At 44.3% G+C, this 22,528-nt stretch overlaps 1 protein-coding gene across 7 annotated transcripts in view; it reads left to right on the plus strand.

Annotated features, from left to right (window-relative positions):
- The window catches only part of LOC309656639 (uncharacterized protein), a 208,396-nt gene that overhangs the window by 103,144 nt on the left and 82,724 nt on the right, over positions 1-22,528 (plus strand). The gene's annotated exons all lie outside the window — the stretch shown is intronic.

The raw sequence follows: 22,528 nt of genomic DNA on the forward strand, positions 1-22,528 counted from the left end.
AATTAAACTCAAAAGCTTTTGCACAGCAAAGGAAACCATAAAGAAATGAAAAGACAACCCACAGAATGGGAGAAAATATTTGCAAATGATGCTAGAGACAAGGGATTAATCTCCAAAATCTACAAACAGCTCATGCAACTGAATATCAAAAAAACAAACAACCCAATCAAAAAATGGGCAGAAGACCTAAAAAGACACTTCTCCAAAGAAGATATACAGATGGCCAAGAGGCACATGAAAAGATGCTCAACATCGCCAATTATCAGAGAAATGCAAATCAAAACTGCAAAGAGATACCACCTCACACCAGTCAGAATAGCCATCATCAAAAAGTCTACATATAATAAATGCTGGAGAGGGTGTGGAGAAAAGGGAACCCTCCTACACTGTTGGTGTGAATGTAAATTTGTACAGCCACTATGGAGAACAGTATGGAGGTTCCTTAAAAAACTTAAAATAGAGCTACCATACGATCCAGCAATCCCACTCCTGGGTATGTATCTGGAGGAAACCATGGTTCAAAAGGATACATGCACCCCAATGTTCACTGCAGCACTGTTTCACTGTTTACGATAGCCAAGACATGAAAGCAACCTAAATGTCTGTCAACAGAGGGCTGGATAAAGAAAATGTGGTGCATATATACAATGGAGTATTTACTCGGCCATTAAAAAGAAATAATGCCATTTGCAGCAACGTGGATGGACCTGGAGATTATCATGCTCAGTGAAGTAAGTCAGAGAAAGAGAGATATCATATGATATCACTTACATGAGGAATCTTTAACAGACTTAGAAAACAAATGTATGGTTACCAAAGGGGAAAGATGTGGGGGGAGGGATATACTGGGAGTTTGGGATTGACATATACATACTACTATATTTAAAATAGGACCTACTGTATAGCACAGGTCACTCTGCTCAATATTCTAATAACCTAAATGGGAAAATAATTTGAAAAAGAATAGATACATGTATAACTGAATCACTTTACTGTACACCTGAAAGTAACACAATATTGTTAATCAGCTATACCCGAATATAAAATAATTTTTTAAAAATCAATGATTTTTTTTTGCAGAATGAGAAACCCATCATAAAATTCAAATTAGAAATCTCAAGGGGTCTTGAAAAGCTGAAACAATATTGATAAAGAAGAATAAAACTGGACAACTCCTATATCCTGATTTCAAAAATTTAGAGCTACAGTACTCAAAACAGTGTGGTACTGGTATAAAGACAGATCTATAGACCAAGGGAATAGAATAGAGCGCCCAGAAACAAACCCTTTCCTATACAATCAAGTGATTTTTTTACCAAGAGTGAAAAGACCATCCAATGGGGAGAGGATGGCATTTTCAACAGACAATGCTGAGAAATGCGATATCCACATGGAAAAGAATGAAACTGGACCCTTACCTAACATGATATACAAAAATTAACTCTGAATAGCTCAAGGACCTAAATGTAAGACCTACAACAATAAAACTCTTAGAAGAAAACAGGACAAAAGTTTCGTAATAATAGATTTGGCAATAATTTCCTGGGTATGACACCTGGATATGATACCAAAAGCCCAGGTAACAGAGCAAAACAGTAAGGACAAATTGGACTGCTTGAGATTAAATTTGTGCATCTAAAGACATTATCATCAGAGTAAAAAGGCAACACGTAGAATGTGAGAAGACGTTTGCAAATCATATATCTGATAAGGGATTAATATCCAGAATATATAGAGAACTCCTAAAACTCAACAACAAAAAACCCAAACAACCAAATCCAAAATGGGCAATGAACGTGAATAGACATTTCTCCAAAGAAACACACAAGAGAGAAAGCAGTTGGCGGTGCCGGTAGGGCGGTGAGCAACGCCTGCACCAAATGCCACTAGCGCTTCCCCTTCGAGGTGCTGTCTCAGGGGCAGCAGCTGTGCAAGGAATGTCGGATTGTACACCCTGTTGTGAAGTGCACCTACTGTAGGACTGAGTACCAGCAGGAGAGTAAAACCAATACAGTATGCAAGAAATGTGCTCAGAATGTGCAGTTGTATGGAACGCCCAAACCTCGTCAGCACTGCAACGTAACTGCAGCATTTATTGGCAACAAATGCCAGCACTGCACAAATTCAGAGAAGAAGTGTGGACCACCATGTTCTTGTGAACAGTGCAAGCAACAGTGTGCATTTGACAGGAAAGATGATAGAAAAAAGGTAGACGGGAAATTGTTATGCTGGCTGTGCACACTTCCATACAAACGGGTCCTTCAGAAGACCAAAGAGCAGAGGAAGCACCTGAGCCGTTGTTCCCGTGTCGGCCACCAGGAGAAGGAGCAGTGCAGTGGACTGAGTGGTGGCAGCCATTATAACAAGTCAGAAAATTCAAAATGAAATCCCAAAGAAAAAAAATCCAGGTTTGAGTTGATCACGATAGCTCTTCCTCAGACCTGGCTCTGGACTCACCAGGCACGGACCACTCTGTCATCATTGCCCAAATGAAGGAAGAAGTAGCCACTCAGAAGAAGATGCTGCATCAAAAGGATCAAATGATTTTAGGGAAAGAGAAGAAGGTCACGGAGTTGAAGGCTGATTTTCAATACCAAGAATCTCAGATGAGAGCCAAAATGAACCAGATGGAGAAAACCCACAAAGAAGTTACAGAACAACTGCAGGCCAAAAACCGAGAGCTCCTGAAGCAAGCAGCTGCCTTGTCCAAGAACAAGAAGTCAGAGAAGTCAGGAGCTATAACCTCTCCATGAGAGACCACGAGGACGCTCCTGGCAATAGCAACGGATTCCTGGGTTAGGGTGGCAACGTAGCTGTTCTCTGGGAATTGCAAGCTTTCTTAAGCAATCTGTAATTTCACTATAGTTATCCTTGTTTGTGTGACTGCAGTGGGCTGAATGGAAACACCTGGTTTGTGCTGTATTATGACTGCATGCTTGAATGTTTGGGGTTTCAGGCTCTCTCTTTCTCTCTCATACTCTCCCTCACTCCCCTCTTTCTATCCCAAACCCTTCTCTCAGTACTACTGTCTCTCTTTTGTTACTTTTGTGTGTGTGTGTGCTGGTCACTGCTCAGTGTTACGTGCAGAATGGTTTTTTGGTTTTTTTGGTCCTTCATTGCATGCTGCCATACCCATGAGCAAATAGTTTGGCATTAATTACATATCACTGCCACCCTCTGAACTTTTGAAAACTGCCACCTTAAGACTTGGTACAGTGGAAGAGACTTTTTCTCTCCAATAAACCTTTTGCTTCAGGGTATATACTCTTGGGTTTTTCTTCCAGGTATATTATGTATGAACTTTGTACTACGCTATAGCCAGAGTTTTATTTACTTTTTAAAAAAAGAAACTTTTTTCTGGATAAAGGAATAATGGTAGCCTAGCTCATTCTTCTTGTAAAAGTGATGCCTCTTAAAAAAAAGTTCCTACTCTCTAGCGTTTAGTAAAAGAATCAGATCTTTTCTTTCTTGTTACCGTGGAGTCTTAAAACCTGATTGCTGGTCTTCCCTGGTGGCGCAGTGGTTGAGAATCCGCCTGCCAATGCAGGGGACACGGGTTCGAGCCCTGGTCTGGGAAGATCCCACATGCCGCGGAGTATCTGGGCCCGTGAGCCACAACTACTGAGCCTGCGCGTCTGGAGCCTGTGCTCCGCAACAAGAGACGCCACGATAGTGAGAGGCCCACGCACTGCGATTAAGAGTGGCCACCACTTGCCACAACTAGAGAAAGCCCTCACACAGAAACGAAGACCCAACACAGCCATAAATAAATAAATAAATAAAAATAAATTAAAAAAAAAAAACTGATTGCTGGGGCTTGCCTGGTGGCGCAGTGGTTAAGAATCCGCCTGCCAATGCAGGGGACACGGGTTCAAGCCCTGGTCCGGGAAGATCCCGCATGCCGCGGAGCAACTAAGCCCGTGTGCCACAACTACTGAGCCTGCGCTCTAGAGCCCACGTGCATCACTCCTGAAGCCCGTGTGCCTAGAGCCCGTGCTCCGCAACAAGAGAAGCCCTACAATAAGAAGCCCACACACTGCAACGAAGAGTAGCCCCTGCTCGCCACAACTAGAGAAAGCCACGTTCAGCAACAAAGACCCAACACAGCCAAAAATAAATAAATAAAATAAATAAATTTATAAAAAAAAAAAAACTGATTGCTAAGGTGAAACAATTCAATATGTAAGTATGGAGTTAAGTATCTTCTTACATGCTCTTCCAAGAAATCCTCCAAAAGGCACTTAAAGGGCAGAAGGAAAGGTTGTCCAGGTTGTACTGGACACGTCTCTCCCCTACCCCTTTCTTGATTGTTTTCTGTGACTGATTTTAAATTCTCACACTGCCACCTCTTTTAAAAAAATACCCTTTACTTGTATCTGTTGTCATACTGGGCCAAATTCAGGTAACTTTTTTTTTTTTTTTAACCTGATTCAGAATGGGATAATATTTGGACTCCAGAGCATTTTGGAGGTTAGTATGAGCTGCTGTAGTAGTGGCTGTAAGTCTGACTGGGGCAGTGATATCACTCTACCTCTTCCCCACTCCTCCTCACCCACCCCAGCCTGTACACTCCCTGCTTTTAATGGAAATGTGTTGAAAACAGGTGCTTCTCTTTCAAAAGCAGCTTGGCCCCAGCCTGAATTTTGTCCTGTTTTCCCTTCAGGCACATGGATTTCCTTTTCCAGGTGAGAGGACAGACTGGCATTTCTAGCCACTGTCTCAGGTCCTCTATATGATGTTTGTGAAAGGAACTAGAGATGTGTAGTGTGCCATGAAACAGTAAAACCAGCTACCTTGGAATCATTAATGCAGGGGGCAGTACTAGAGTTAGAGGTAATCGTAAGGGCAGGTGACATCTGTATCTCAGTCTACCAAAAGTGTAGCAGCAGTAAGTTTAACTTGCTAGGCATTTCCTCGGAGCAAATGCTTCTAATTGGTGAGCATTCTCACAAGGGAGCCATGCACATAACTGGACAGAGATGTGGAAATGAGCGACTTCCTTCTGGTAAGAGGAACAGTGGACCATGTTACTTATATATCACTCTAGTAGAGGATGTAATTTTCCCTTCTAAGCAAGGGAAATGGCAGTGCTAAATAGTTTTGTAACTTTCTGAATGAGAAACTTTTAGGTAAAGATAAACTGTGTGAAAAATCATTTTTTTTTTTTAATTTTAAAGACTTGAGAAATTCTGTTACATGAAGTGACAATGTAAAAACACATTTAGTTTTATGCTAAATCTTTTTTTAAGGTCTTGGCATTTAATATAAAGCAAATCCACACATTTTCTAACTTTCCACAAGTTCCAAAAAGGGAAGGAAGAAACCTCAGTCTTGAAATTTTGCTTTTTAAAAATCATGACACTGTTTTACCATGAAATTGTGTAGCTAACTTTTGGTAACACCTTTTGTTTATTTGTATGTTTGTAATAATGGACTTTTTAAAACACAGGAATGTTTTGGTTTGTACAGACTTTGAAAAATGTGTGTTAATAAAAATTCATATTGACTCAAGTATAAAAAAAGAAAAAAAAAGGAAACATACGAGTGGCCAATAAGCACATGAAAAGATGCTCAAAATCACTAATCATTAGGGAAATGCAAATCAAAACTACAATGAAATACCACCTCACACACATCAGGACGGCTATTATCAAAAAAAAAAAAAAAAAAAAAACCCAGAAAGCAAGTTATGGACAAGGATGTGGAAAACCTGGAATCCTTGTGCACTGTTGGTAGGGATGTAAGATGTAAAGCAGTTGTGGAAACAGTACGGTAGTTCCTCAGAAAACTGAAAGAATTACCATATTCTCCCACAATTTCACTTCTGGGTATATACGCTAAAGTACTGAAAGTAGGGTCTCAAAGAGATGCTTGTTTACCCACGTTCATGGCAGCATGATTCACAATCGTTAAAATACGTAAAGCAACGTAAGTGTTCATCAAAGAATGAATGGATACACAAAGTGTGGTCCATCCATACACTGGAATAAAAGGAAGGGAATTCTTTAATACGCTACAACATGCATGAACCTTGAGGGCATTATGTTCATTGCAATCAGCTAATCACGAATGACAAATACTGTATGATTCTACTTATAGGAGGTATGGAGTCAAATCTCATAAAGACAAGGTAGAATGGCGGTTGCCAGGGGCTGGGGGGAGGGAGTATGAGGAGTTATGTTTTTATTGTTTCCGTTTTACAAGATGAAAAGAGTTATGGGCTTGGGTTATGGTGATGGTTGCACAACAATGTGAATGTAATACCACTTAAAATGGTTAAGATGGTAAATTTTATGTTATGTGTATCTAACCACGATTTTAAAAAATGGTTTTTAGGGCTTCCCTGGTGGCGCAGTGGTTGAGAATCTGCCTGCCAATGCAGGGGACACGGGTTCGAGCCCTGGTCTGGGAAGATCCCACATGCCGTGGAGCAACTATGCCCGTGAGCCACAACTACTGAGCCTGCGTGTCTGGAGCTTGTGCTCTGCAACGGGAGAGGCCGCGACAGTGAGAGGCCCGCGCACCGCGATGAAGAGTGGCCCCCGCTCGCCGCAACTAGAGAAAGCCCTTGCGCAGAAACGAAGACCCAACACAGCCAAAAATAAATTAATTAATTAAATAATTTTTTTAAATGGTTTTTAGAGGGATATGAAAAAACAATAAAACTGTATATATCCATTACTTTCCTATAACACTTTTCAATTTTTATTTCTACTCCACTCATTTCTCCACATAATTTTGAAGAAACTCTCAGATATACCATTTAATCCATGAATATTTTGGAATATATGTTTTTTTTAAAAAACATAATCCAAAGTCCATTATCACACCTAAAAATAAACAACTTGCGTTTACCATATTCAAATAAACACGAGCAGCAGTCAGCTTCCCTAATGATCACCACAGGGATATAACAAGATCCATACATTGCATTTTGTTCAAATGTCCTTTATCTGATAAGGGTTTAGTACCCAGAATATAAAGAACCCTTTCAGCAAGGCAACCTAGTTTTTAAAAATGGGCAATAGACTTGAACAGACATTTCTCTAATGAAGATACATAGTCAGCAAATACACGAGTAGAAGTTCAACATCATTGGTCACTTAGGATATCACGGCATACCCACTATGGGGACTATAATTTTTAAAAAATAAAACACAGGTTTTCCCAAAAGATGTGGAGAAATAGGAGACCTTGTACACTGCTGATGGGAATGTAAATGGTGCAGGTGCAGCCACTATGGAAAACAGTTTGGCAGTCCCTCAAAAAGTCAAAGAATCACCACGTGACCCAGCAACTCCACTCACGGGTATCCGCCTAACAGAGATGAATACTCAGGTGCACACAGAAGCTTGTACACGGATGCTCAGAGCAGCAGGGGTTTTTTTCCACAACCGAAAGGTGGAAACAACCCCAATGTCTATCGACATACGAATGGATAGGCAAACTGTGGTGTACACACACACAGTGGAATCACACTCTGCCATGAAAAGGAAAGAGGTTCTGCACATGCTGCAATGTGGATGACCCACAAAAACATTTGCTGAGTGAACACTAGACCCAAGTGATCACATATTGTGCGACTTTTTTTTGGGGCGGGGGGCACGCAGCGTGGCATGTGGGAGGAACCAACCTGCCCCCTGCAGGGAGAGTCCTAACCACTGGACCACCAGGGAAGTCCCCGTGTGACTTGCTTTTATATGAAATCACCAGAATGGGCAAATCCATACAGGCAGAAAGTAGACGAGCGCTTGCCGGGAAGGCTACAGGGGAAATAGGGAGCCACTGCTTAAAGGGCATGGGGTGTCCTGGCGTGAGGAAGAGGCTTTCACATTAGAGATGGTGGTTGCACAACACAGTGTACGGACCAAATTGTACATTATTAATTGGTTAGCTGTAGGTTTTGTGAATTTCATCTCGATTTTTTTTACAAAGCCATGCAGATCTTTGCAAAAGACCATCTAGATTTGGGGATATTTCCATTGACTGTGTTTGGTAACCTAGGACCCTGTCTTCGGGGAAAAAACATTTTTATTTCTAGTAAATTTCTGTGTTACAGTTGCCCTACTCTCTATAGAGGTTTAAATGCCACTGCAGGGACTTCCCTGGTGGTCCAGGGGTTAAGACTCCACGCTCCCATTGCAGGGGGCCCGGGTTCGATCCCTGGTCAGGGAACTAGATACCGCATGCCACAACTAAGAGCCCACATGCCGCAACTAAAGATCCCGTGTGCCGCAACTAAGACCCAGTGCAGCCAAATAAATAAATATTAAAAAAAAATAAATGCGGGCTTCCCTGGTGGCGCAGTGGTTAGGAATCCGCCTGCCAATGCAGGGGACACGGGTTCAAGCCCCGGTCCGGGAAGATCCCGCATGCCACGGAGCAACTGAGCCCGTGCGCCACAACTACTGAACCTGCGCTCTAGAGCCCGTGAGCCACAACTACTGAGCCCGCAAGCCACAACTACTGAAGCCCGCACACCTAGAGCCCATGTCTGCAACAAGAGAAGCCACTGCAATGAGAAGCCCGCGCACCACAACAAAGATCCAACACAGCCAAAAATAAATAAATAAATAAATAAATAATATTTTTAAAAATTCATAATCATTAATGATGTAAGGACTGATAGTTTTTCACGATTATTATAACTACACATTTCCCAATATTTGTGACTGTTTATGTTTTTGATGCTGCAGTGTGTTTTAAGCATAGTATCCCTCGGATAAGTGTGCCCCAACGCAACATTTGAAAACTATGCTCGCTTCTCAGTTTAAGGAGCCTCAAGAGAGAAAAAGTCAGCTTAGGGATTTCCCTGGTGGTCCACTGGTTAAGGTTCCACGCTCCCAATGCAGGGGGGGCCTGGGTTCGATCCTTGGTGGGGGAACTAGATAACCGCGTGCTGCAAGGAAGATCTCGCACGTGGCAATGAAGATCCCGCGTGCCGCAACTAAGACCCAGTGCAGCCAAATATTTTTTAAAAAACTCAGCTTAAAACATCTTAAAAGATGTTTAAGCAGATCTTTGTTTTCAAAGTAAAGCTGTTCATTAGTCTCAAGACTCCATGAGGCCTCTCTGACCACGTCTGTGTGTCTGCTAACGTGTGCCCGTTTCTCAGCCCAAATCTTGGAACGAGGTCAACAGAGTAAGATAGGTTGTTCTCTAAAAGGACAAGTGAAGGAGTGATGCCACCCCTACCTGCTGAGGCCACGCTCCCGAAGGTTCGAAGCACCACATCTCTGCAGAGTTCCTCTGAACAGGACTTAGCAAAGCCCACTCTGCCCAGGTGAAGCCCGTAGCCGCATCCTCAAAGACCACTGAGTCCCGAAACATAACACATATTTTAGAGCAACAAACCCACGTCCTCCAGTACGAGCAGGAAGGCTGGTGCAGCTCACAGCCCAGGGGCGCTGGACTCAATTCTTACTATGTTCGCCCAAGGCTCTGTCGTCCTCCAGCTTCAAATCTAAGCCTTCGGAGTCAGACCTTTCCACTCTATCCAGAGTCCTCTTGTTCACTGATCTCATCACATCCCATGCATCTAACAGCACCTGTGACATCTTTTTTTTTTTTTTTTTTGCCAAGCCACGGCAGCATGCAAGATCCTAGTTCCCCGACCACAGATTGAACCCACGCCCCCTAAAGTGGAAGCATGGAGTCTTAAGCACTGGACCACCAGGAAATTCCCCAAGCACCTCTGACATCTTGAACTTATTTCCCCAGCAGTTAGATTGTGACCATTCCTGGTTTATTTCGTCCCCATGTGCACTATGAAGAAATGACAGAAATGCTCTAGAAATGAACCATGTCTGCATCAAGATCACCCATTTCAAATGACAACAACTATTTTATCTCCCTTTTCCTTACCCAACACAGCTATCAGCACATGAAACAAGCATCAGATCTGCAGAGGTGGTTAACAATGGGAAAACACTGAAGGACTGGGGAGGTGGTATTCTTTTTAATGCGCCTTCCAAACTGTCAGAAACCCAGAGGGAAATTAGAACGGCCACCACCAGTCCTGACTGGCCATCTTTCTGGAAGAACACTAGGCCATTAAGAGAACACAGGCCTACCGTGCACCGCAATGAAGAGTAGCCCCCGCTCGCCGCAACTAGAGAAAGCCTGCGCACAGCAACGAAGACTCAACGCAGCCAAAAATAAATAAAATAAAAAATAATAAATTAAAAAATAAAAAAGAACACAGGCCTATTTTTCCAATCGGAATATGATTTTGGAGAATTTTTAGTTTGGACTTAAGTGTGAAGTTTTGTGCAAATTAACTGTGAGGGAGAAGTGCAAAGCTCTTGACACTGAACCCAAGGCCCAAAAGAAGTAAACAACAGGATTCCATGAATTCAGGTCCATCAAATATTGATAGGAATATGAAAATACCAAACACCCGTCAAGGTAAAGTTCATAATGTCTGGCATCTGATCAAATATAAGGCATTCGAAAAACTTGAAATGTAGGGACTTCCCTGGCGGTCCAGTGGTTAAGACTCCACGCTTCTACTGCAGGGGGCATGGTTTCCATCCCTGGTCAGGGAACTAAGATCTCACGTGCCTCGAGGTGTGGCCAAAAAGTAAATAAAATTTTTTAAAAGGTTGAAATGCAAGACTCATGATGATGAGAGAAATCACTCTACTGAAACACCTCAGCACTGACACCATGTTAAAATTAGAGAAGGAACTTTTATAATTGTCTTCTATATCAGTGATCCCCAACCTTTTTAGCACCAGGGACCGGTTTTGTGGAAGACAATTTTTCCACGGATGTGGGAGGGGGGAGGGTTCAGGCGGTAATGCGAGCAATGGGGACGGGCAGATGACGCTTCGCGTGCTTGCCCACTGCTCACCTCCTGCTGTGTGGCCTGGTTCCTAACAGGCCCGGGGGTTGGGGAACCCTGTTCTATATGACAAAAACCTTATATAGAGAAATGGAGATATTATTTTAAAAGACCCAAATCAAACTTCAGGACACGGAAACTACAACATCTTAGATGAAAAATATACTGAATGGAGGGACTTCCCTGGTGGTGCAGTGGTTAAGAATCCGCCTGCCAATGCAGGGGACCGGGTTCGAGCCCTGGTGCGGGAAGATCCCACATGCTGCAGAGCAACTAAGCCCGTGAGCCACAACTACTGAGCCCGCGCGCCTAGAGCCCGTGCTCCGCAACAAGAGAAGCAACCGCAATGAGAAGCCTGTGCACCACAACGAAGAGTAGCCCCCACTCGCCACAACCAGAGAAAGCCCGCGTGCAGCAACAGAGACCTAACACAACCAAAAATAACAAAATAAATAAAATAAATTAAAACTATACACACACACACACACTGCATGGCATTAAAAGCAGATAAAATACTGCAGAAAAAAGAGATGTGAACGTAAGGATGGGTCTTTACTGCAAAGATGTGAACTTTGCAATAAAGTATCAAAAAATGTAAAGAGCATCTGTGAGCTGTGAAAGGACCCCTAACAACCAACTACACATGTAATTGGATTCCCAAATGAGAGAAGGAAGCTAGAAGACAATCTGCTAGCTATAATAATCAAAATTATTGCTGAGAATTTTTCAAAGTGAATGAAAAATATAAAGCCCATATCTAAGAAGGTCGACAATCACCAAGCACAGGAAACAAAGACGTCTACACCTAGGCTTGTCATAATTATATTTCTCAAAACCAGAGATGCGGGAATTCCCCAGCTGTACGGTGGTTAGGACTCCATGCTTTCACTGCCCAGGGCCTGGGTTCCGTCCCTGGTCAGGGAGCTAAGATCCCACGAGCCATGCAGTGAGGCAAGACAAAACCAAAACCAGAGATGAAGAGAATATCTTCAAAGCACCCAGAGAGAAACAACACACAATACACAGATGAACAAACATAAGGCGGACACATGAGTTCTCACTGGAAATAATGCCAGTGCAAATACACTGCAGTAACGTATTTTAAATGCTCAGAGCAAAACTGTGTGTCACAGAAAATGTCTATACTAAGAGGAAACACCTTTCTACACTATGGAAACTGAGTCAGACACACAAATGCTGAAAGAATCCATCCCCAGCACACTGGCACTACCAGTAAAGGGAAAGGAAGTCTTTCAGGCAGAAGAGACAGGACGTCAGCTAGAACTGGAGATCTGTACAAAAGCTTGGAAGGTTCTGGATGTGTGGCTACATGGACATAGATATAAGATGGGGGACTTCCCTGCTGGTGCAGTGGTTAAGAATCTTCCTTCCAATACAGGGGACACAGGTTTGATCCCTGGTCAGGGAACTAGGATCCCAGATGCTGCACGGCAACTAAGCCCGTGCGCCACAACTACTGAGCCTGCGCTCTAGAGCCCGCGAGCCACAACTACTGAGCCCATGAGCCACAACTACTGAAGCCTGTGCGCCTAGAGCCCGTGTTCTGCAACAAGAGAAGCCACAGTGAGAAGCCTGCGCACGGCAACAAAAAGTAGCCCCTGCTCGCCACAACTAAAGAAAGCCCACATGCAGCAACGAAGATCCAACGCAGCCAAAAAAAAAAAAAAAAGATTAGATGGTTTTTCTTTTTTTTTTGTCATTTCAGTCTTGAGAAATACTTGATTATTTCAACAAAACACCAATTTATTAGAGGGCTAGTATATATATAGAAGTAAAACACATGACGACCGTTGCAGGAAGACCAAGAGAGTGGAAATGACGTCTTTTCTGTAATGTTAGTTTTTTTCACTTCCTTTCCCGGTGGCTTACTTCCTTTTAAAGTTAGAACCGGTAATATCCTTTTTCCTTGTTTTCTCTAGTGCTGTTCATTTGCTGTGAAGCCAGGTTAAGTGGCCCCTCATCTTGGAGAATGTCAGCATGGGTGAGGGTCAGTCCTTTGACCCCAGGCTTCTGGCCCCAATGTCAAGGCCAACAGGTAGGAGCACCACATCTCTGCCATGAAGGTCAAGCTCAATTTGGGTGTCTACTTCCCAGGTGGCACTGCCACAGTATGAAATCCTTGAGGGACCTGTAGATGCATAATCTACAATGCACCGATTTCTCTCCAATGTGAAGAAAATTTCTCATGTATTTGCAGTTAAGGAAAGAAACAATTGGGACTTCCCTGGCGGTCCAGTGGTTAAGATTCCACGCTTCCACTGCAGGGGGTCCGGGTTTGATCCCTGGTCGGGGAACTAAGATCCCACAAGCTGCACAGCACAGCCCAAAAAAAAAAAAAAAAAAAAAAAAAGGATAAAAACAAGACTGCAGTTGCACTGTTGAACACACACACACTCTTGAAACAACAGAGGCCCCAAGAGCAAATGGATGAGTTAATCAGATGACTCACAGGTTCAGATACCAGCTTGTGTGGAACAGACTGGGCTAAGTCAGAAAACATTTTCAATATAATATCAATAGTGTATTACTGGGAATACCCATTGATTAAAAGTTCGAAAGAAGCAAAATTAAACCAAACACTCTTTGGTGATAAATATGAGAGGGCAGGGGCTTCCCTGGTGGCGCAGTGGTTAAGAATCCACCTGCCAATGCAGGGGACACGGGTTCGAGTGCTGGTCCGGGAAGATCCCACATGCCACGGAGCAACTAAGCCCATGCGCCACAACTACTGAGCCTGCACTCTAGAGCCCATGAGCCACAACTACTGAGACCGCACACCTAGACCCCATGCTCCGCAACAAGAGAAGCCACCGCAATGAGAAGCCTGCGCATAGCAACGAAGAGTAGCCCCTGCTCGCCACAACTAGAGAAAAGCCCGCATGAAGCAACGAACACCCAAGGCAGCCAAAAATAAAATAAATAAAATAAATTTTTTAAAAAATGCGAGGGATGCAGTGAAAGCAATGCTTAGAGGGAGAAAGCGCTGAAAGGATATATTACAAAAGAAGATTGGGTTTCCCTGGTGGCGCAGTGGTTGAGAGTCTGCCTGCTAATGCAGGGGACACGGGTTCGAGCCCTGGTCTGGGAAGATCCCACATGCCGCAGAGCAACTGGGCCCGTGAGCCACAATTACTGAGCCTGCGCATCTGGAGCCTGTGCTCCGCAACAAGAGAGGCCGCGATAGTGAGAGGCCCGTGCAACGCGATGAAGAGTGGCCCCCACTTGCTGCAACTTGAGAAAGCCCTCGCACAGAAACGAAGACCCAACACAGCCATAAATAAATAAATAAATAAATAAATAAATAAATAAATAAATAAATAAAATTAAAAAAAAAAAGATCAAAAATCAATAATCTAAACCTCTACCTTAAGAAACTAGAAAAAGGGCAAATCAAATCTAAAGTAATCAGAAGAAAAAAATACTAAAATTTGGAGCAGAAATCAATAAAATTTAAAACAGGAAATTGGTAGAGAACATCAACTAAACCAAAAGCTGGCTCTCTGAAAAGATCAATAAAACCATACGCTAACTAGGAAAAAAATAGAGAAGACAGAAATTATTACTATCAGCAAAGAACTAGGGGATATCATTACACGTCTTATGGATGTTGAAAGGGTAATAATGGCATACTATGAATAACTATACCCACAAATTTAATAACCTCGATGGAATGGCCCTATTTCTTGAAAGACACAGCCTGCAAGAACTCACACAAGAAGAAACAGATAATCTGAATAGTCCTGTATCTATGAAAGAAACTGAATGAACAATCAGTAACCTTCCAGGAACCTTGCTACACTGTTGGTGGGAATGTAAATTGGCAGCAGCACTATTTACAATAGCCAAGACATGGAAGCAAACTAAATTTCCATCGACAGATGAGTGGATAAAGAAGATATGGTACATATACAATGGAATATTACTTAGCCATAAAAAAGAATGAAATAATGCCATTTGCAGCAACATGGATGGACCTAGAGATAGTCATACTAAGTGAAGTAAACCAGACAGAAAGACAAATATCATATATCGCTTATACGTAGAGTCTAAAACAATAAATAAGTAAAAGAAAATAAAGTATACAAATGAACTTATTTCGAAAAGAGAAAGAGACTCATAGACATAGGAAACAAACTTATGGTTACCAAAGGGGAAATGGGCGTCGACAGAGGGATATATTAGGAAGTTGGGATTAACATATACACACTACTATATATAAAATAGATAACCAACAAGGACCTACTGTATAGCACAGGGAACTATACTCAATATTTTGTAATAACCTGTAAGAGTAAAGAATCTGAAAAAGCTATGTTTGTGTGCGTGTGTGTATATAAAACTGAATCGCTCTGCTGTACACCTGAAACTAACACACTAGTGTAAATCAACTATACTTCAATAAAAAAGTAAAGTAAAAAATAAAGTAATTACTAACCTTCCAAAACAGCAAGCACCAGACCCAGATGGGTTCACTGGTGAATTCTACCAAACATTTAAGGAAGAAATAATTCTCTACAATTAGTTTCAGAGGACAGAAGCAGAGGGAATGTGCACTAACTCATTCTGAGGTAAGCATTACCCTAATAACAAACCCAGACACAGACATTACAAGGAAACTATAGATCAATCTCTTTCATGAACAGTGATGTAAAAATCCCAAACAAAATATTAACAAACTGGGGACTTCCCTGGTGGTCCAGTGGATAAGACTCCATGCTCCCAATGCAGGGGGCCCAGGTTTGATCCCTGGTCGGGGAACTAGATCCCACATGCCGCAACTAAGAGTTTGGATGCTGCAACTAAGAAGCCCGCATGCCTCAAGGAAGATCCCGCAAGCCACAACTAAGACCCACTGCAGTCTAAATAAATAAATAAATATTTTTAAAAAATATTAACAAACTGGGCTTCCCCCTGGTGGCGCAGTGGTTGGGAGTCTGCCTGCCAGTGCGGGGGACACGGGTTCGAGCCCTGGTCTGGGAAGATCCCACATGCCGCGGAGCAACTAGGCCCGTGAGCCCCAACTACTGAGCCTGCGCGTCTGGAGCCTGTGCTCTGCAACAAGAGAGGCCGCGATAGTGAGAGGCCCGCGCACCGCGATGAAGAGTGGCCCCCGCACCGCGATGAAGAGTGGCCCCCGCTCGCCGCAACTAGAGAAAGACCTCACACAGAAACGAAGACCCAACACAGCCAAAATAAATAAATAAATAAATAGCGTTCCTTAAAAAAAAAAAATTAACAAACTGAATCCAGTAACATAGACCATAACCAAGTGGTATTTATCCCAGGTATGCAAGGCTGGCTCAACAGTCAAAAATCACTTCAGGGGACTTCCCTGCTGGTCCAGTGGTTAAGAATCCACCTTCCAATGCAGGGGACGTGGGTTTGATCCCTGGTCAGGGAACTAAGATCCCACATGCCACAGGGCAACACAGTGCACGCGCCACAACTACTGAGCCCGTGCGCCTCAACTAGAGAGCCAGCATGCTGCAAACAACAGAGCCCATGTGCTCTGGAGCCCATGCACCACAACTAGAGAGCCCGTGGGCCACAACTAGAGAGAAGCCCATGCTCTTCAACGAAAGATCCCACATGTCACAACGAAGATCCCACGTGCAGCAACTAATACCCAACACAGCCAAAAATAGTAATAAATAATTTTTAAAAATCACTTCAACTGTCTAAAGAAGAAAAACCACAGCATATCAAAAGATTTTTCTAAATCTATTTGAAAAGGCAAAACTATGGAGATGGTAGTAAAAGGACCAGTGGTTGCTGGGGATTGGGGCTGGGGGAGGGGTGAGTAGGAGGAGCCCAGGGGATATTTTAGGGCAGTGAACATGTTTCGTAGGATACTATAAAGGTGGATGCATCTTTGTCTAAACCCACAGAACATACATGCAAAGTCAACTGCGGACTGTGCGTGATTACGACATGTCAGTGTAGGTTCATCCACTGGAACAAACACACCACCATCTCATACGTCCAGGGGTCTGTAGGCCGGCAGGCCCAATTTACCATGCGGCGTTAACTGCCCACGCGCATCTGGTAGCCCTCCTAGCGCTCCAGAGCAGTAGCGCACCACGACGGCCACTCCCTGGGCCCTGCTGGAGCCGAGGCCCTCCCAGGCCCTGAGCCCGGGCTGCTGGCACCCAGCTGCCCTGATGCCTTGGGTTGGGCCTGCAGCACCACACAGGCTCACCCCTCCAGAGGCCTCCTTCCTGAAATGAACTGGGGCTGGCAGGACAGAGGTGAACCAGTGCCCCTGGCACCTCCCACGTGACGATGGTCTTGTGGACCCACAGCACACATGGCACTCAGGAAATACCCAAAGTACTCTAGCCACGTGCAGCAGATGGCTGGTACGTAGATGCTTTCCATGGAGCTGCTGACCGCTTGGCTGAGGACTATTCATTGGCCAGCCAGGGAAGGGGCAGTTTCCCTGAAGGGGCCTTTCACTGCATGTGGGTAGACAGCCCTGGCAAGGCGGCACAAAAGCATGGCAGAAATAGTTGAACAGAGCCCGGAATCCCCCAGTGTGTGTCCCGCCCCTCTCCAATGCCCTGGGATTAAGCGGATTCCAACGCTCTTCCAACGTCTGCTTGTCTTAACTAAAATACACTGCTTGGGCACTAGGCTTCTAAACTTCACACTCAGACAAGTTCATATTCGATTAGATGAGATGAGGTGTGTCAGTCATGAACCAAACATTGGAGGTGAATTACAATAAAGAGGCTGGATCCATTCGTGATTTAATCTGTGGTCTGACTAGGAAGAGCTTTCAGAGCCCCACCCTCTTCCCTGCCTGGCCCAGTCTATGCGAATGGATAAGGAGGCCCACGAGTGCCATGCGTCCTGTGGGTGGGAAGATCAAACCTCACAAACGCCCAGCCACGACGGAGGCCCCACCAGCTCTTCCTCTGGCCACCTGCAAGAGCGTACATCTGCGTCCATCTCCCCAGATTGCCAACTATCTTCTGATCCTCTTGGTGCAAGTGGCATCATCTTGACAACCAAGTCCATCTTGGGTGGGGAGCAGGGTTGATTCCCCTCCTAAAGGGCAACCATAAAACACAAGAGAAAATGTTTGGGGGCTGAGAAACAGGGGTCTAGTATGGGCGATTTGGAGAAGATGAGGCCGAGACATCCAAGTGTATAAGATTTCCAAAGTTTTCAGAAGCACATGTCATAACAGAAAACCCTCCAGGCCACCCAAGTGGCTACTAGCAGTAGAATCAAGAAATGAACAGGGTGCAGCCCCATCACAGGGCCCTACAGACTAGCAAAAGTGACCAGACTGCCATCCCATGGGCAGCTAAGAGCACTGAGTAACGGGAAGCTGACAGAATGCCATTTGCACTCCAAAGAAAGCACACAGAATTAAAACACAGTGACCCAGGGAGGCACACACTTGTCACTCACCCGACAGGGGAGGCCTGTCTGGGAGTCATGTTGACCGGGGGCTGGTGTGAGGGATTCATCCAGGTCTTGGCCTGGCCGTCCTTCCGTGGATGTCCACTTTAGTAGGTTTAGGTGGGTGCTGCAATGGCTTATGCATTTTCTACAAACACTATATTTTACAATTAAATCCTACGAAGTCAGGGCTTGAAGACAAGATGGCAGAGTAGAAGGACGTGAGCTCGCCCCCCTCATGAAAATACCAAAATCACAACTAACTGCTGAACAACCATTGACCAAAAACCGCCGGAACCTACCAAAAGAGTTACCCTACATCTAAAGACAAAGAAGATGCCACAAAGAGACAGTAGGAGGGGCACAATCACGATAAAATCCAATTCCATACCCACCGGCTGGGTGACCCACAAACTAGAAAATATTTAGACTGGAAAGGTTCGCACACAGGAGTGAAAGTTCTGAGCCCCACATCCGTCTCCCCAGCCTGGGAGTCTGGCATTGGGAGGGTGAGTGCCCAAACCAGCTGGACTTGAAGGCCACTGGGGTTTGATCACCGAAATTCCACACGACTGGGGGAAACAGAAGCTCTACTCTTGGAGGATGCACACAAGGTCTCGAGCACACCAGGACCCGGGGGGAAAAGCAGTGACCTCGTAAGGGCCTGGGCCAGACCTACCTGCTGATGTTGGAGGATCTCCCGTGGAGGCGGGGGGTGGCTGTGGCTCACTGTGGGGACAGAGACGCTGGCAGTGTAAGTTCTGGGGAGTGCTCATTGGCGTGAGGCCGCCTAGAGGCCGAGATTTTCTCACCAAGACGCGGCCCCCCCAACAGCCTGTAGGCTCCAGTGCTGGGATGCCTCAGGCCAAAAAACCAACAGGGTGGGAACACAGCCCTGCCCATTGGAAGACAGGCTGCCTAATGTCTTCCTGAGCCCACAGCTTCCCACTAAACACACCCCTTGACACGGCCCTGCCCACCAGAGGGACAAGACCAGCTATACCCACCAGTGGGCAGGAACCAGTCCCTCCTACTAGGAAGCCAGGACAAGCCCTTCGCCAGCCTCACCCACCAGGGGGCAGACACCTGAATCACGAACTACAATCTCGGGCTTCCCTGGTGGCGCAGTGGTTAAGAATCTGCCTGCCAATGCAGGGGACACAGGTTGGAGCCCTGGTCCGGGAAGATCCCACATGCCGCGGAGCAACTAAGCCCGTGCGCCACAACTACTGAGCCTGCGCTCTAGAGCCTGCGAGCCTACTGAGCCCGAGTGCCACAACTACTGAAGCTCGCGCACCTAGAGCCCATGCTCCACAACAAGAGGAGTCACTGCAATGAGAAGCCCGTGCACCACAATTAAGAGTAGCCGCTGCTCGCCACAACTAGAGAAAACCCACGCGCAGCAACAAAGACTCAACGCAGCCAAAAATAAAATTAATTAATTTAAAAAAAGAACTACAATCCTGCAGCCTGTGGAACGGAAACCACAATCACAGAAAGTTAGACAAAATGAGACAGCAGAGGAATAGGTCCCAGACGAAGGAACAAGATAAAAGCCCAGAAGAACTAAGTGAAGTGGAGATAAGCAATTTACCCAAAAAAGAATTCAGAGTAATGACAGTAAAGATGATCCAAGATCTCGGAAAAAGAATGCAGGCACAGACCAAGAAAATACAAGAAATGTTTAACAAAGACCTAGAAGATCTAAAGAACAAACAAACAGAGATGAGCAATACAATAACTGAAATGAAAAATACACTAGAAGGAAACAATAGCAGAATAAATGAGGCAGAAAACCAGATAAGTGAGCTGGAAGGCAGAATAATGGAAATCACTACCCTGGAACGGAATAAAGAAAAAAGAATGAAAAGAAATAATGACAGTCTAAGAGACCCTCTAGAACAACATTAAACACACCAAAATTCGTTCGCATTATTGGGGTCCCAGAAGGATAAGAGAGAAAGGACCTGAGGAAATATTTGAAGAAATAATAGCTGAAAAGTTCCTTATCACAGGAAAGGAAGCAAACAGAGTCCCAGGCAGGATAAACCCAAGGAGGAACAGCCCAAGGCACATATTAATCAAATTTACAAAAACTGGGACTTCCCTGGTGGTCCAAGGACTAAGACTCCATGCTCCCAATGCAGGGGGTCCAGGTTGGATCACTCGTCGGGGAACTAGATCCCACATGCCACAACTCAAGAGTTCACATGCCGCACTAAGGGTTTGCATGCCACAACTAAGAGTTCACATGCCGCAACTAAAGATTCCACATGCCACAACAAAGATCAAAGCTCCTGCGTTCCTCAAATAAGACCCAGCACAGCCTAATAAATAAATAAATAAAGATTTTTTTAACTTACAAAAATTAAAGACAAAAAGAAAATACTAAAAGCAACAAGGGAAAAGCAACAAGTAACATAAAAGGGAATCCCCATAAGGCGATAGGGTGATTTTCCAGCAGAAACGCTACAGGCCCAAAGAAAGTGGCACAATATATTTAAAGTTATGAAAAGGAAAAACCTACAACCAAGCATACTCTACTCAGCAAGGCTCTCATTCAGATTCAACGGAGAAATCAAAAGCTTTGCAAACAAGCAAAAGCTAAGACAATTCACCATCACCAAACCAGCTTTACAACAAATGCTAAAGGAAATTCTCTAGGTGGAAAAGGCCAAAACTCCAAACCAGAAAATTCCAAATGGGAAAGCTCACCACTAAAGGCAAACATACAGCAGAGGTAGGAAATCATCCACACACAAATATGATATCAAAACCAGCAATCGTGAGAAGAGGAAAGTACAAATACAGGATACTGGAAATGCATTTGAAATTAAAAGACCAGCAACTGAAAACAATCTTGTATGTATATAGACTGCTATATCAAAACTCCATGGTAACCTCAAACCGAAAATCTACAATAGATACACACACACAAAAGAATAAGGAATCCAAACACAACACTAAAGTTAGTCATCAAACCACAAGAGAACAAACAAATCCAAAACAATTAACAAAATGGCAATAAGAATATACAAATTGATAATTACCTTAAACGTAAATGGAGTAAATACTCTAACCGAAAGACATAGACTGGCTGAATGGATACAAAAACAAGACCTGTACATATGCTGTCTACAAAAGACCCACTTCATATCTAGGGACACATACAGACTGAAAGTGAAGGGATGGAAAAAGGTATTCCACACAAATGGAAATCAAATGAAAGCTGGAGTAGCAATACTCGCATCGGACAGAACAGATATTAAAATAAAGCCTGTTACAAGAGGCAAAAAAGGACACTACATAATGATCAAGGGATCAATCTAAGAAGAAGATATAACAATTGTAAATATATATGCATACAACAGAGGAGCGCCTCAATATATAAGGCAAATGCTAACAGCCATCAAAGGAGAAATTAACAGTAACTCAATAATAGTGGGGAACTTTAACACCCCACTTTCATCAATGGACAGATTATCCAGACAGAAAACCAATAAGGAAACATAGGCCTTAAATGCCATATTAGCCCAGATGGAGTTATTTATTTATTTATACATTGAGTCTTTTTAATGCTTATTTATTTACTTTTGGCTGCAATGGGTCTTCATTGCTGTGCATGGGCTTTCTTTAGTTGCAGCGAGTGGGGGTTACTCTTTTTTTTTTTAATTAATTAATTAATTAATTTATTTTCGGCTGTGTTGGGTCTTCGTTTCTGCGCAAGGGCTTTCTCTAGTTGCGGCAAGTGGGGGCCACTCTTCATCGCAGTGCACAGGCCGCTCACTGTTGCGGCCTCTCTTGTTGCAGAGCACAAGCTCCAGACGTGCAGGCTGGGTAGTTGTGGCTCACGGGCCTAGTTGCTCAGCAGCATGTGGGATCTTCCCAGACCAGGGCTCGAACCCGTATCCCCTGCATCGGCAGGCAGATTCTCAACCACTGCACCACCAGGGAAGCCCTGGGGGTTACTCTTGATTGTGGTGCATAGGCTTCTCACTGCAGTGGCTTCTCTTGTTGTGGAGCACGGGTTCTAGGTGTGGGGGCTTCAGTAGTTGTGGCACGCGGGCTCAGCAGTTGTGGCTCACAGCCTCTAGAGCACAGGCTCAGTAGTGGTGGCGCATGGGCTTACTTGCTCCACAGCATGTGGGATCTTCCCAGACCAGGGCTCAAACCTGTGTCCCCTGCATTGGCAGGCGGATTCTTAACCACTGCGCCACCAGGGAAGCCCTAGATCAGATGAACTTAATTGAT

This window comes from Balaenoptera physalus (genome assembly GCF_965194825.1).
Source record: "Balaenoptera physalus genome assembly, chromosome: 3".
In the NCBI taxonomy this organism is placed as follows: domain Eukaryota; kingdom Metazoa; phylum Chordata; class Mammalia; order Artiodactyla; family Balaenopteridae; genus Balaenoptera; species Balaenoptera physalus.